A 374-nucleotide genomic window follows, 5' to 3' on the forward strand; every position below is an offset into this window, starting at 1 on the left:
ACAGGTAAGTCGTCGTCAATTTCAAAGAAGTTAGACGTATATAATTTTAAATCACGGAATATCATATGACACACTAAGAGTTTATTATCCCTCCGTCACGCTACAAGGACATTGTTCACTATCCCGTGAGACTCGTATATACTGTGGGTACAGATCAAATATATATATATATATATATATATATATATATATATATATATATATATATATATATATATATATATATGTATGTATATGCAATAAGATCACAGTGAACAAGTGATATCACAATATGCAGAACAATCACTGTGGAAAAATTGTGAAATTCCAAGCGCTTTCGTGACTTCTCACATTATCAAGGAACTAAAAAAATAAAAGGTTAACAGGAAGGCATA

This window comes from Cherax quadricarinatus, chromosome 17, assembly GCF_038502225.1.
Source record: "Cherax quadricarinatus isolate ZL_2023a chromosome 17, ASM3850222v1, whole genome shotgun sequence".
NCBI classification, from domain to species: domain Eukaryota; kingdom Metazoa; phylum Arthropoda; class Malacostraca; order Decapoda; family Parastacidae; genus Cherax; species Cherax quadricarinatus.